Source organism: Pelodiscus sinensis, chromosome 5 (assembly GCF_052426305.1).
Source record: "Pelodiscus sinensis isolate ZL-2025 chromosome 5, ASM5242630v1, whole genome shotgun sequence".
Taxonomy (NCBI): Eukaryota; Metazoa; Chordata; order Testudines; family Trionychidae; genus Pelodiscus; species Pelodiscus sinensis.
Window position 1 is genome coordinate 93488111 of NC_143056.1, and position 14926 is coordinate 93503036.

A 14926-nucleotide genomic window follows, 5' to 3' on the forward strand; every position below is an offset into this window, starting at 1 on the left:
ACTTTTAGAAATCATATTGGTATTCGGAATTAGCCATTTTTGGTTAGATTAATCTTAGAATGAGTCTGTTCTCTCCATCGGGCAGAATGCAGTCTTGCAGTGATGCACAGTGAACAAATGTCATTCTAATATACCAACATTAATCACAAAACATGGCAACATCTACATTAATCATCTGGTAGAACAGAAATAAAAAGATTAGTGTAAACTGGTGTGACAATGTATGTTACCCTTCATTTAACTTTGAATAAGTACATCAGCTTTGCTTTGGCAATTTTATAGAGAAGAGAGACCACTATCATGTGACACCAGCATCCTTCCATTCCATTATCATTATCACCTGCAGTAAAGACCTAGCATCACTTGTCTACATGAATATGGCCCCTGAAAAAACAGTTATTCTATGAAAAATGAGGTGAACCTGAAAAGTTTATTTTGGAAGAGACATTGATCCTGCAGATTGTTGCAGTTACTTCATTCCTTGTGGATGATCTGCTCAAATTAACATATGGTTTAAAAGTGATACTTTGGTTATAAATTGGTTGTAAGGTTTTTAACCATAGGAGTGAGATACTAGTGCATCAGTGCTTGAATTGCAAACCAAAAAAAAAACATAAAAACATAAAATCTTTTCACAAAAAATAGCAGTAAGTATGGTTTGCTATGATTCATGGAATCTTTTTACCATATTCATTGAGTATTTGGATAGCTGCCATCTATTCTTTACTAGTCCCAATAGCTTCATGAATTATAGCATAGTATGAAGTTGTGTTCATCCAGAAATTCAGGGTGGATTTTTTTCTCCTTTTTATCAGGTTTCAATCCTATAGTTAAGGAGTGGAAGCTGAACAGTCTTTCAACAAAAAAATAATATGCAAAAAGCTGGGTCAGTTGAAGTGGATTAGAACTTTCCATTGACTTTTCAGGGCAAGATTCAAATGGTAGGAGAAAAATTCCGTGAAATTGTTTAATCCAGACTATTAGGCAAATATGCACTCACAGTGAGCACAATGACACAGAAATCAGGCTTCAGTAGCCAATGATTTGCTGCACAAAATGGGGACTAACTTCATGATGATTGTCTTGACCAGCTGCAATCAGGCAACTCATCTTGCTTTGTGCTACCTCAGTCCAGATGATAGGGTCTAGATTCCCCCCCCCCCCCCCCCCCCCCCCAGAGTGGGTAGATGGAAGGAAGAAAACAATTCTGTTGGTGAACTGAGGAGCTAACTAATCACACATCAACTGAGATCTTTCATAAGGACTGGTGGGCAATATCTTGAATCATGAATTTGCATATGAGAGGGACATTGGATTATAGAGCATACCAGATTACAGTAATAGCGTTATTATGTATTCAACATTATTGAAAAAGATACAGCCTTTGGGAAAGGAAATATTCTATATTCAAGCAAAAATCTGTCTGACCACAATCAGCAGTTCTTGGACTTCTACTGCATCAAATTGTGAGTGGATAATCTTATAATTATGGAAGACAGTGTAGAGGATATTTCTGAATTTAACAATCTAGGAAGTCTAGCCCGTTCAGAACCCACTTGTTGACTGATTAGTGAATGGCACAAAAAATAGCCTCCAAGAGGACTGACAACTGGTTGGAGTTCATCAATCCATCCAAATTAGAATGCAAATTAGCAACTAACTTTGGGTCTGAGCCTGGAGGACAATCGTCTTCAAGAAATTAGCATTTTTTTCTCCTGTAGGCATCCAAGAGAGATAATAGAATAACTTCTTAGCTAATGTTCTCGGGTAAGATTGGCTTTTCTCACCCTACTTTAAGTCAGATTCAGTATGATATTTACCCACTGTTGGGAGACAGATAGTTCTGAATGTTACCACTCTTTCTTGTCTAGATGTAAGTAGCAACTACTGTTTGACACATTTTATGTTCTCAACATATATACCTTGTAATTGTATTGTCTGTACTTCACCTTTCTCTTAACACCATATTTTCCTGAGAAACATGTTATTTGTGTGTAGCTATCAGATGATTTATTTCACTAATATATCACAAGAATGACAGTTTGCTCTGGTGATACATTGTTGTAATAGGTCATCTGTCTGGCTGATCATTCTTAATAGCACATCAAAGAGATGCATCACAGTGAGGTGTCCTGATGGAGGTGTCCTTTCTGGAATATTGGTAGAAGGGAAGGATTCACTTATAGAACTAACAGTATACAGTCCAAGCAATTCCCCCTTTTCTGTCAAGGATTTTCTGCTCTGCTGGTTTAATTCCTTTGAGCAACCAGAGAATTTACTTAAACAGCCCTAAGCTATTCTGTAGCACAGGTGGAATTTTAAGGCTCCTGGACATCTCTCAAATGTCCCTTGTTTTTAAGAGCCTCTCTCAGTGTTGTAACAATGTTTCACTTAAATTTGGTGCATCTTCTCTTTTTATTTAAAATTACATGCATCACAAATAAAAAATTATGAAATTGAGAAACTGATCCCAATGTAATGGATTTTATCCTGAATGATTGGTGCTAACTTTGCAATCTCATACCCATTTATTCAGTCATCTTTAGGTGAATTCTGCTTGGCCAATAACCCTATCTGTAAAGGCTATAGATAGTCTGCTTCTGAAGGACTGCTATGTTGACAGATTCACTAGACCCTGAACTCAAAAATTGTCTAAGCCGAACTGGGGCTACCATGATGTCTGAGATTGAATCTCGTCTCAAGATTCTTGATATCAGATTAATGGATGGACATTTATTATCCCTGGTGACCATGAGATGAACAAAGCATATATCTGGTAGCCTGGCTTCAAACTTCTTCTGGAGCAAACACAGGACATTTCTCATTCAGATCAGTGGCAAATAGGTCTATTTTTGGGAACCCTGACTTTGGAAAGATGCTTTTTAGGACTGAATCTTTACAGTTTAGTCATAATTGTCTGTGGAATGTCTGCTGAGCTGATTCACAAGGGCATTTTACAAGCCTGAAAGAATCTTCCAAGTTATCGGCCATGTGTAATAAGATTGTTAATCTTCCAGCTGGCAAGAGGAGAAGGGATGACTGCTTCACTGGGTGAGAAAAAGATATTTATTGAAATCAATCTGTCTGCTGAAGATGTTCTTCCTCACTGCTGTGATGCTTCTTATGCAGATTATGAGACTGTACAGTCTGACCTTTTTTAGTACACGTACAATGTCTTATAGAGAAAAGGAATCTAATTTTTGGGAGGGTGTATTGGAAAAAGGCTTCTCCACAGGTTGCATTCCCCAAAGAACATGAAATGGCCAAAATTGCATATTGAAAGGTAATGGGATTGGCATCCAGAGTCAACAGTGCCCATTAGATTACTAGCATCTGTTTTTATAAGGACAATTCCTGGATTTCCTATTGCTCTCCAGTAGAGTACATAAATGTCAGAGTGTGTGTAGGTGAGGGGGTGCACCTCACTGGTGTGCTCAAAAGGTGATGAAGACAATGGATATACTTCTTCCAAAGAGGAATTACCCCTGTTTAGTGTGTTGTGGAATTCTCAGATCCCATTCCTGGTTTCATTAGTGGAACTCATGGAACACATACATACCAGAAGTTAAGATCCATGTCATTCAGGGAAGAACACTGTAATATGCTACTATAATGTGCTTTCTTAGAAGCAGGTACACTGAGGTTGTAGAGCCATCAAGAAGAGAAGTCTTGCTCCCGGTGTGATGTCTGAACCGAGAATGAACTATAACCTGTGAATCGTGGCTGTTCCCATGCAGTTTGACCCCTTGGTTCTCATCAGCCACAGAATGTCTTTTTCCCTTGCCAAGTTGTCATTGGGAGGTTACCCTCTTGCTATATTTCTCATCGTTAGGCCAACCCTGCTAGAAGGGTAAAATTAATATTGCTTAAAATACTACTAAGTTATAACAGTTTAATTGCCTGCCATGCAGATGCTGCTCCTAGTGCCTGATTTTTTCCCCTTTGAATCAAAGGGTGGACTGGGCCCATTAAGACAGAATATTGTTCTTCATTGAATGGCCTTGCCATGGGGCCGGATAGAAGGTAGCTGGTATGTATAAAGACCTGGTCTCTAAAGAGTGAGGACCAGGAGTCTGTGGTAGAGGCTGCAGAGAGCGGGATGCTCCTGCAAGCAATTCTTACCTGGGGGCAGGGAGGGTGTGGATCTGGAGGCCAACTTAAACTGTGAGCATGTAGAGGAGCACTAAGTAGAAAGAGCAGTGAGTTCCTGCAGGGATAAATAGATCGGAAAGACTCCAGGTAGGAAGGCCTGAGAGTGGATGCTCAGAAGAGAGCAGGGAATGCTTGAAGGACAGCTGTGCTGAAAAGGTGTGCCAGGCTTACAAATGTGAAGACAGACAAACCTCAGGCAAGAGGGTATAAAATACTGTATTCTAAGACCAGCCCCCAAGAGGATGCATTGTTGTTGGACACAAGCCCTTGTGAGTTTATTGAGCACCCTGCCTGAAGGGAAAACAGGCAGGATGCAGCAGAACCACCTCAGGCCACAAGGGGCTTTCAGAATGCAGTTGAAGCCTTTGCATTTTGTCATAAGGGTAGCTGTGTAATGATGCAATTGTTTAAAAAAAGCGAGTCAGGTTTTCATAGAAAACAGAACGAGAGATCAGATCTGGTGCCTGTCAACCTGGATAGTGTCCTTTTTTAAGGTTCATGGTTTATGTATTATTCAGAGCTCCATACAGGAGGAGAAAAGGACAATACCACCATAAAATTGTGGTTGTCAGGTTTAGTGGCAAGAATTTGCAAAATTAAGGAGAAAAAACCGTAGGCTGAATTTGGGAGATGGAGGGTTTTGTGTGTGTATGCGCGTGGGTGTGTGAAGGACACTGAATATTTCCTAACAGAGATCTAGCAGACCATGGATGTATTTCCCAAAGGCAGTGGTGGAAGTTTCATAATGTATCAAGCAATGGAACTTGAATCGCTGAAACACCGTAAAATATACATTAGGGAACAATCTGACCCTGACAGGGAGACGGACTAGGTATTTAGATAAGCTTTTTTTCTGTCACTAACTTCTAAATGTGTGTAAAAATGTCTAGAAATATTTTAATCGAATGCAGTGTTTTTTAAAAATTTCTTCAGCTGAGTATCCTCTTTTATAATAGCCAAGGTAAATCATATTAGCACTAGAGCATGTGACAGAAAAGAGAGAGAGAATCAATTCTAAGGAACAGATTGTTCCATTCAATTCCAAACAAAAGCAATGTTTAAATTAGTGTACAACAGCGTTTTAAGCATTCAGTAAATTAGCTGGTACCGTCAAACCTAGTCCAATCATATTTTACAATGGGGAAGTTTAAAATAGTTGAGGAATCACAGTGGGAGTAGCAACACTCACCTTTCTTCTAACCATTGATTTATATGCCCCCATGAAACAGGTACCTTAATTGTTCTGCTAGGCCATTCATGAGTTGTCAGCTCTCTCCTCATACATGACCTTATGTACTATATAAAAAATGGCAATTATTTTCAGACTCCCATGCAAATTCTTAGACTTATTCTTTTTTTTTTTAATTGAGGAGTCTACAATTCTCAGATGCTATATTAATAAAAAGAGATTAAAAATGGTTCTGGAGACTGAATCCATAATGACAGTTGATGCTGATGTGCCAAAATTCGGTGGTTTAGTCAGTATGCCTGTTCCTATAAGAGTTATCAGTCTGCCATGGTTTTTGAGAGAGAGCCCATGTGTATCAGTTTACTGGTGTGACCTGTCAATTTACTCGAGCTTTGGAAATTGTGTGGCTATAAATCTGCAGATTACAAAAGTAATTCTGTCTTTGACAGAAGGTAGCATTATCTGCTGGGCTGTGATCAAGTAATGAAATAACCTATGTCCTATCCAAGTTAATTTGCTACTTTCCTCTTCTAAGAAAGTGTCCAGCTGCAGTCAAGCATCTGGTAGAGAGGTAAGGAAATGTAGACTCACAGGGTCCATGGACCTCAGTACCAGCATGTTGGAGTATTTTTGGAGGGTGATGAAAAAACTATGCAGGTCTATTGTAAGCAGAAGAGAAACATACTGACCATGTGATCCAATGCAAACTCATGGCTGAAGTGGTAGCCAGAGAGCAGTTCCATAATCTAGAAGAGGATTTTTACCTGAGCTCCCTGTGGAAATCCTCAAAACACAGCAGATTATTTGGACTCTGAAGCCAGAGTGAGATTTGACACATGATTTAATATGTGAAAGAGAGTGCAGCTATGGATACAGTGGTATCCTAAAATCTAAGGCTATGTCTACAGAGCAGCGTTATTTCAGAATAACTGATGTTATTCCGAAATAACATAGTCTGTGTCTACACAGTAAGCAATTACTTCGACATAATGTCAAAACAGTGTGGAGCTGGAGGACTTCTTACTCTGACTCCTGTAACCCTCATTTTACAAGGAGTAAGGGAAGTCGGAGGAAGAGTGCTCTAACTCGGACTTAGTGCCAAAAACCAAAATAAGCTATTTCGACTTAAGATACGCAATTGACGTAGCTCGAGTTTTATATCTTAGTTCAGCTTTAGCCCTGCTGTGTAGACATGCCCTAAGTGTGCTCTGAACAAAGAATTGTCATACTAATTTACATCTTGGATTGTCCAGTGTGTGGCCTGTCTCTGACAGAAGTGGACCACCCTGAGTTTGAATGGTATATTTTGTGATGAATCTGTGTCTTGATGTGGGTATGGAACCTTTTTAAGGCTTTTGCTCATCCTGCTGAGGGAGCTTTGGAGACCCCCTTCTTATATCATGCACAATCCTAGTGAAGGCTCAGAGTATTTGTGACTTGGACCTTTTCCTGTCTCCTCTGGATTGTTCATCTACAATGTTTTAGGTTTTCTGCTTCCATTCCTACAACTGCCATCCACTTTTCGTAGCACAGATTCTCTAATCAGTGAACACCATTTTATTAGACTAACTTTAAATTATTAAGCAGTGGAACAAGTTTTTACAGCTTGACATTTTGTCAGTTAAAGTAGACATTTTTAAGTCTTATGTGGAATTGTGATAGTTGCTTCCTGAGGCAGAGAGAGAGAGAAAAAATTCACAGATGTCATTACCTCAGCAGGTACATTTATGTTAACTGTACAATTAGATGTAAAAATTTCAGCGTCAACAATGACATTAAATTCTGTAACCATCGGAAACAGATAGAAATATTGGAAAAAGACAGTTGGAAAAGGCATGGATAGTTAATCTAAGTAGAATTATATAGCTATACTTTTTTTTACAAACCAAAGGAGCATGTGCTGCAAGATAAAGAGGTCATGGCTAAGAGCTTATTTAGGCATTCAGTGGGGGAAGCAGAGAAGATGCAGTGTGTATATATAAATAATGAAGCTTAGCAGTATGGAAAGGGGTAATGTAATATATCAGAAATTCCATATTAAAGATAACATCTTGCACGGTAGATCTGAAAAGTACATTTTGCCCTAAGTGCATGAGATCAGATTTTCCCATCAGCCTGTATTCAAATGGAGGGAAAAGCTGTAGCCATCAGGGTGCTTTTTAAAGATACTTTATAGCATCACTGTCAAGATTGCACCTTTAAGAAGCCAGTGCAGATTAATTGCTCTAGGTGACTTCTTTAATGTGTGAACAGCTAGAGAAAAAAATGTAAATATCCCAACAGTTTATATTTTCACAGAGGTGGGGTTTTTTTTTTTTTTTTTTGGATGGCTGTTAACTCATTTATGGGCATTGCAAACTTCTTGCATTTACATATTGACCCATATGAAGATATTTTGCCCTTTATCAGGTTGGTCATTTAGGATGAGATTTCCAAATCCTCTTAAGGAGTTAAGAGGCCCAATTTCCATTTAATTTTAATAGGAATTGTGTATCTAAATCTCTTAGATTTTAAAACTTCGGCCTTTTACTATAGTCCTCATTGCTGGAAAAAATGGTTGCTGATAGTCACAAGTGAACACAGGAGTGTTTCACACATAACAATCTTTTAAAAGGGGGGATAATTATGTAATGTAACAAATCAAATTATTACCTAGAAAATAATTAGGATGATCCTTATTCTGCATTGGAAACTTCTAATCAATCAGATTAGTTGCACTGAAACAATTATACTGGTTACAAGGCAGTGGATGAATCCGAATTTGTTAAAGATGCAAATCTGGAAAAACAAAATTTCTTAATAAATGCATCTTAGAAATTGGAAAAGCACCCCCTTACTAGTGTCTAATTCATGATGGTTAACCAAAAGCAATTAAATGTACCAGTAGGCAATATAATAAAATGCCCATAGAAATTTAAAAGGAGACACAGGTCATATTAAAATAATCCAGTAAATGTAAGGTTTGAAATGTCAGTTGTGACATTAGCATTAAGGATTCATGATGCTGATTTAAGAGAGCACTTTATTCTGGTCACTGCTTAAGCATACATTTTTCTCATTAATTATAGCTAAGCATATGTTTATATGCTATGCTGAATGGGGACACCCTATTTTTTTCTCTATGTCTCATGTCAACTTCGGACATAATTGCAATCGGGAAAACCTAGTGAAAATGTTTGCAATACTTCTGACTATTTGATCTTTCTTTAATGTGATTAAAAATGGATAATTTTCCTTCCACAAACTCAAAAAGGCATAAAACATTTTTTTATTTTGAAAAGTGACCTTCTAAAAATGACATGATGTGGTTCTGTGTAGATTTCATCTCAATAACTTCCACTATCAAATGTGCTCACTTTAAAGTACAAAGATGTCTTTCCCCAGTCCTGCAAATCAGCTTGGGAATTCCAAGTGAACCTGAATTATTTTCTTTTGTTCTTGCCTACCATGACATCAAATTTCTTCAAGCCAAATTATGTTCACACACAAACTTCTGCAGCTAACTGCCTTTTAATGATTGCTTCAGTGACATCTGTGCATTCCTACGGCTTTCAAGTATAAGTAATCAGAGTTTAGTCAACAATTCTGTTCACGATCATCTAACTAGATTGTTCACTCCACTCTATTGGCTCTGCTTGAATAACAAATGTTTAAAAAATGTCAACAGTTATGACCCTGTATGAACAGGGAGCTGATTTCTTACATACAAAGGAGCCATATTGCATAGAACTTTTAAAATATTATTTGCGCAAGTAGGGTTTGTAAATCAGAAATCATGGGATTAGATGATGCCTGAAATGTAGCTATAAACCACATGATTATTCTCTTTAAAAAATCACGCTATTTGATTAAAAAAGAGGTTTTTTTCCATCTAAGTTTTAGGGCTTGGATGAGGACACCAGAAGAGGTAATATGAATTAACTAAATAAAAGTGTGAATTTAAAGAGAATTAGTTAATTTGATTTAATTTTCCCAGTATAAAACCCTAAATGGACTTAGACAACAATTGTTTTAATGTCCTGAAGTTCATATTACAATTTTTTATTCTAAGTCAGCTTTACAGTAAGGGTAGTATATTTACACAAAATAAAAAAAAGATTTATTGAACTTCTGTTTCAAAGACAGACTCTGTTTTTCCTTTTTGATTTACAAATCAATTTTCCTTTCTGTTAACATTGTACATGATATTTATTAAGAAGCAAATTCAAACCTGATTTTTGAAGACTAATAGCCCAGTTTATAAAATTTGAAAAAATTGCAGGCGGAGGTAGAGTACTTTCCAGAGACACAAACCTCCTTCTTACAGAGCAACCTGTTCCACCACCTAATGAAAATTTGTATCAATAAAAATTTTAAAATATACTTTAGACATGTCAGTAGGAATAATGGAATGTGCAAACAGCTTTGCCAAGTTTAAAGGTATTGAGGAAGCCATGCCATGGCAATGCTATGACACTTGAATTTTAGAGACCCCAGATCAATACATCGAGGACAGTAACTAAACAACTTCAATTACCATAATTCAAATGACTTCCAAATGTTGGACTATTGCCTACTGACATTGCTGTGTTTGTCTTCATTAATATAAATTCTGCGTACTCCCAAGACCATTACAAAAGTGATTTTTTTATTACTTCAAACTTGTCCTATTAATTTTATCAGCTATAAATTGAGATTCAGAATTGTTAATGGAAACTTCCATGCCATATTAAAAAAAATATCTATGTGCATGCTGTGTGATTACGTATGTAACAGAACCAAGGAGCTTGACAAGTTTATATAAGTACAAAACTCTACCTATTTCTTTTTAAAAGTGCCTGATAAAATGAATTGTGCATTATAATTCTAGTTGTGTAGCATATAATGCAGAGGGTAATGCAGATTTATTTGAATAATGGGACATTCAATGGGCTACATTCAATCCTGGTACAACTCTGTACAACATGATAGATTTGTACCGAGAGATGGAATTAGCTCACTGTGTCCTCACAGTTGCACTGTCTGATATTGCAAGGTGAAAGAGGTAGTTGAGAGTATTGACACTCTTTGGGTCTGATTGGAGTTAATGAGCAGTGTAGCAGGCTGCAGCCATGAACAGGCTTGTTCCAGATGGGCTTTTTTTGCCTGGCTCCCCCTAGACTTGCAGCAAAGTCTTTCAAACAAACAAAACTCAGAAGAAAACCATCATAACCAAGCTGTTTCCTCCCAGGCAATTCTAATGGGACTTGGTTTTCCAATCTGCATCCACAACTTGGAGGTCAGGCTCAAAAACACTTCAATCTTTTCCTTCTGATCTGATTAAAGCTAATCTCTCCTTTCTCCTGCTTCTGGCTCTCCGATTATGAGACACTGAAATGGGGGGATGGTCTCAAAGTTGTGCTCCAGCCAGAACCCGAATGACTATACTACAGTTTAGCAGTCCTGCAGCCTGAATTGGCAGACCCAGGATCTGAGACTCAGTTCTATAGATTTTGTATCACAGTGCAGACATATTGTATAAGGTCCTTAAAGAAATATTGGCCTTTTCCCACTGCAGATGCTTCCTCCTTCTTCTCTCTTTTCTTCCTGACTGGTCTTGCCTGTTACATTTTTTAAAGCACACAAATATTTACTCATTTGTCCAATTACAAAAAAAGTATCAAAATGTGTCTATTAGAGCAGGACAAATAGTATGATCAAAAAAGATTTTAAATATGCATTTGGATTTTTCATTGAATTAGGTTAATAGGTCTCATTTTCTATTTACTTTCCCAAGAACATTAATGGAATCAAGTTTCACCAGCCACAAATATACCAAAATAAATGTTAATCTCAAACACTCTAGTACTGTCAAAAAGGAATTTTGCATTCATTTCCTACAAAGATTCTTAGCACAGTGTTTTGGCCCCAATTCAGGAGAGCATGCCTATTCAGCAATGACATTTAAGTACATGTTTAAATCCCTGAGTATATGTTTAAACTGAAGCATGAGCATAAGTGCTTTCTTTAATTGGAAATGAGAATAGCTGCATTAATCCAATCAGGGAATATAACCACTACTATGTGACCAACTACAGTCAAGTAAAATTTGGAATTCAAACCACACATAAACCTTCATGGGAAGGCTTTAACATCCCTGGACATTCAGTAATGGATTTGAAAGTAGCTATCCTTCTACAAAAGAATGTCAAAACCCAACTACAAAGGAAGACAGCTGAACTCAAGTTCATTTGCAAATTCAACACTGTCAGTTTAGGACTGAATAAGGATTTTAACTCCTTAACACACCACAAACACAATTTCCCCTCTTTTGATATTCATATCTCCACACCAAATACTGTGAGCCACTTCCATCCTGACTTGATTAACCTCATTATAGTAACATCCACTCCAGTTAATCTGATGAAGTGGTTTTTACCCACAAAAGCTTATGCTCTAATAAATCTGTTTGTCTCTAAGGTGTCACAGGACTCCTTGTTGTTTTGAGGAGATAGGAAGTCAGTAATCAGTCTGTTAGACATGGCAAAGAGAATCCCCAAATTAGATCTTAGAGAGAAGGTTGCAATTTTAGCTCTCATGTCCATTATATAGCTTAGTACAGTGGTCCTCAACCTTTTGGGGCTGCTGGGCGCCTGGGGTGGGGGCCATGCATGCACTGGGTGCCTGGGGCCCAGGGTGCAAGAATGGCTCAGGCTGGCCCTGGTCACTTGGCGGGTGCACATAAATGCCCCGGCGGGCACCATGGCGCCCGTGGGCACCGTGGTGCAAACCACTGGCTTAGTAGAAGCAAGCTTCAGATGAGTTTATAAAATACTTCAGTTTATCAGCTGGATCTGGGATAATTGTTTCACTGCCAGGTTTCCAACCAGCAGGGAAAACTTCTCCATGTTTAAACTTAAGAAACAACAAATGGTCTGGTAGATTTTTAAGTTTATCTTGTACAAACTAACTTGGCTACCCCCTGAAGCTTCTCCATGTTTGTCAGTGTACTGGAATGCTTGTACTAGATGAAGTGTTTCATCCACTGATCTGTTGACAGGAAGATCATTCGTTGTTATCTGTTGAAGGACCCTCTTATCATCAATTCAGAAAAGGCCTCTGAAGCTAGATCTACACAGCAACACTATTTCAAAATAACGAGCATTATTTCGAAATAACATAGTCCACGTCTACACAGCCAGCAGTTATTTCAAAGTAATGTTGAAATACTGTCAAGCTGAAGGACTTCTTACTCTGACTCCTGTAACCCTCATTTTATGAGGAATAAGGGAAGTTGGAGGAAGAGTGCTCTATTTCGACATAAGTGCTGTGTAGTCAGCACCAAAACTCGAAATAAGCTTTCTCAAAATAATCTATGCAACTGACGTAACTCAGTTTGCACAGCTCATTTCCAGTTAAGCCCTGCTGTGGAGACACGCCCTAGGTGGGTGTCCTTGATCAACTAGATATACTCCATAATGCTTAGAAATCTGGTATGTCAAATCTGAAAGAAGCGGGATCTTCATTTGTCCAAGTCCTCCTTGTTTTCATGAGGTATTAATCCATGCTAAGTGAGTGAATTGTGTGTCAACAGAACATGCTACCACTTCAGTGCTTATTGCTCTGAATTCTTTGATTCTGTCACTGGAGGTAATAATTTCAGTTGGACACACAAATGTGAAATCAAGAGGGTAGAAGAAAAAACAAGATATTTTCCTTGATAATCTGTTAATTTCAGCTCTTTAAACTCCCCATTAGTTACCACTGTGCCTTCCCAATAAGGTACTGACTTGGAGATCTTGGCCTGGTTGAGATGCAGGGAGTTGTTGGAGCTGTGCACACGGACCACCTCCTTGGGGTACATCTGGCCCCCCTGTGGAGTAATGGCACTTCTCTGCCTGTGCCTCCTGCGCTGCCCCATGCCCCACCAGCACCCAGCACAGTGCCAGCTAGTACCACACTGCCTCCAAGGCCATCCAACAGCAATTGTATCGAGTGCCTCAGGAATTATTGTTGAAGTTCCTTAATCCCAGACTATTTCCTCCTCCTCGTTTCCTGCCATGTCAATATTTAGTTCCGCAGGCAAAAATACATTCCAGTGAAGACCCAAATATGTTTGGCCATCAAACATCCATGCCAATCAACATTTAAAACTACGCATCCTTGTCCCTTGAGTAAGAAGACTAATTTTACCCTTTGACTTCCTTCACAAGGTTGATTGTGAGGAGAAATTGATTCTTCCTCTGGAGTGTTTTGTGATCTACTATATGAAAGAAACCCTGCAAGAAAAAATTATAGTATATTTAATTATTGTTATTAGCTGGAGTTTGATTCATGTAAGTTAGTGACTATCAGAATACACAGGAAAACACAGTGAAACTTGCCTTAAATGACATCCCAAGGGAACATGCAGTTGATGGCCTAGTACAGATGGCCTATAACTGAAAGTTGAACAAAATGGTACTGGAAACCTCCTAGGGATTCTTTAAAAAGGTTGCTTAAGATAGGTAGATAACCTACTGCTGGTGTTTCTTAGTGCATGTTTCACTGTAAACAAGGGCATGACAGAGGGATACCAGAAGAGATCATCAAGCATAATATGCTGTTTCTGATGCTTCTAGAGGAATGCAAACAATAATCTTCTTAATGAAACTAACCAATTGCTGAAAGAAGAAATTCCTTTCCTTCTGGCTGATCATCAAGAAATTAAAATTGGAAGCAGTTTGTGCAGCTTGTCAAGATGATGATTACACATAAGGATTCTATTGCCACTGAAGTGGGGCAAATATTTAATACGTTGTTAAATAATTGTTAAACGTTGCATGTAGGAGTGGTAACAAAAATGTAGGTACGTCTGCATAAAATGTAAATGAAAGGAATGTATTTTTCTTTGCACTTATCCACTAGAACCCTAACATTCAGCAAAGAGTGAACTAACTAGGATTTCAGTCACCTTAATTTCTAAAGAGATACTTGAACCAGCCCCCCAAATCTAAACACTGTTGCGTTTGGAAATTAAAATCCAAGTATTAATATTGCGGCATAAATCCATAGTGGTCTGACTCTAGTTCATGATAATCTATATTTACTGGTGAAGTCAATCAAAGATCACTACGCTCTCCCTTACTAGAGCTATAGGGTGATCAGATGTCTGTTTTTAAAGGGACAAGTCCCATATTTAAGCTCTCCTGACGGTATCCCTGCTTTTTTTTAAAAAATAGACCACTTGTCCCATATTTGCTGTCTCCCCTCCCATCAGTGCTGGAGGGCCCAGCTACTGACCTGATCCTTGTTCACTAGCTGCCCACACACCAGCAATGAATGAGGAGTAGTGTAGTGGCTGATTATGGGTGTGTGTGTGCAAGACTGCTGATTAGGCAAAGCTGCAGCATGCAGAGCCAGCCTCTTCTCCTGCTGCATGCCGGCTCTTGGCCAACAGGCTCTCATTGCCCCACTTCCAGCTATCACTCGCTGCTTGCTAGGGTGGCTGGTGAGTGCTGGAAGGGGATGGCCAGTCATGAGTCACCTCTGGTGCTCATCTACTGGCCCTTTATTTGCTTACTCTCTCATTGTTCTCTCCTTGCTGTTCCTGTTCACCTCTATCCCAGCAGGTTGGCTCAGGTTGGT

General features: G+C 38.6%; 1 protein-coding gene and 1 pseudogene across 2 annotated transcripts in view; one reads left to right on the plus strand and one right to left on the minus strand.

Annotated features, from left to right (window-relative positions):
* The window catches only part of LUZP2 (leucine zipper protein 2), a 446738-nt gene that overhangs the window by 238255 nt on the left and 193557 nt on the right, over positions 1–14926 (plus strand). The window lies entirely within an intron of this gene.
* On the minus strand, positions 12055–13264 carry LOC102447212 (peroxiredoxin-4-like; annotated as a pseudogene).